Genomic DNA, 1,005 nt, shown 5'->3' with positions numbered 1-1,005 from the left:
AATCATTTAACACAATTTTACTATCTATGAAACAAAATAAATATAACTTTAATTTTTATATAATTTAGATAAATATTATTAGAATTGTTTTTAATTTTTATGTAATTTTCCAATATATCAACTTGGGAGCATATTTTTGATACATATGACCTCATGGAGCAGAGGAACCCAAAATTCTCTTTTCTATAATTTTATTTTGATTTTTATATTATAATTAACTTTTTAAATTGATGTTGACAATCATTGTTAAAAGCACTATATTTTCAAATTATTAGTTTTAACTAACTATGACCAGAAGTCCTATAAAATGCTAAAATATCTATACTATATTATAAAACATTTGACAATAACTCTTAAAAATCATTATTTATACATGAAATATTGTTAATTAATGCATAGTACTTAAAATTTAAGACTACAAGTAAATTGTGTGTAAGTACAACTTATTAAAGCTTCATTTTTGAATTCGTATAACTAACTGCAGATAAATATAATCAAATACAAGATAAACATCTCATTTTAAATATTAAAAATCTAAAATATTATTAAGATAATTATTGAGTTCTAACAGAAAAATTATCTTTATAAAAAATAATATTGTTAATTTAAAAAACGAGAACTTTTAAATAGTTTATTTGATATTAATATCAATAAACTTTTTCAATTTTTTATGATATTTTCAAATTTAATTTTATTCAAAAGTAAAAATATTATCTTTCTCAAAACTACATAAACCGTATTATATCAATAGAGACAAAATAAAACGAAACATTAAAATGAAGATGTATCTCGATGCATTGCACAAGTACACTTCTAGTAAATCATAATTGGACGTTGAATATACTTGATGGAAAAACCCTGAAAATATCTATATTCGTGTCAAGTTAAAAATTATAAGATTCTTGTTTCTTGATATAATATATTTAAATTATTTATAATTAAAAATAAAAATATAATGATTTTAGTTTTAATGAGGAAATATATTTTTTTGATAAATATAATGAT

This window comes from Cynara cardunculus, assembly GCF_001531365.2.
Source record: "Cynara cardunculus var. scolymus isolate 2C chromosome LG 5, CcrdV1, whole genome shotgun sequence".
Classification (NCBI taxonomy): Eukaryota; Viridiplantae; Streptophyta; class Magnoliopsida; order Asterales; family Asteraceae; genus Cynara; species Cynara cardunculus.
The sequence above is the reverse complement of the archived record's forward strand: the minus strand, read 5'-3'. Positions refer to the sequence as shown.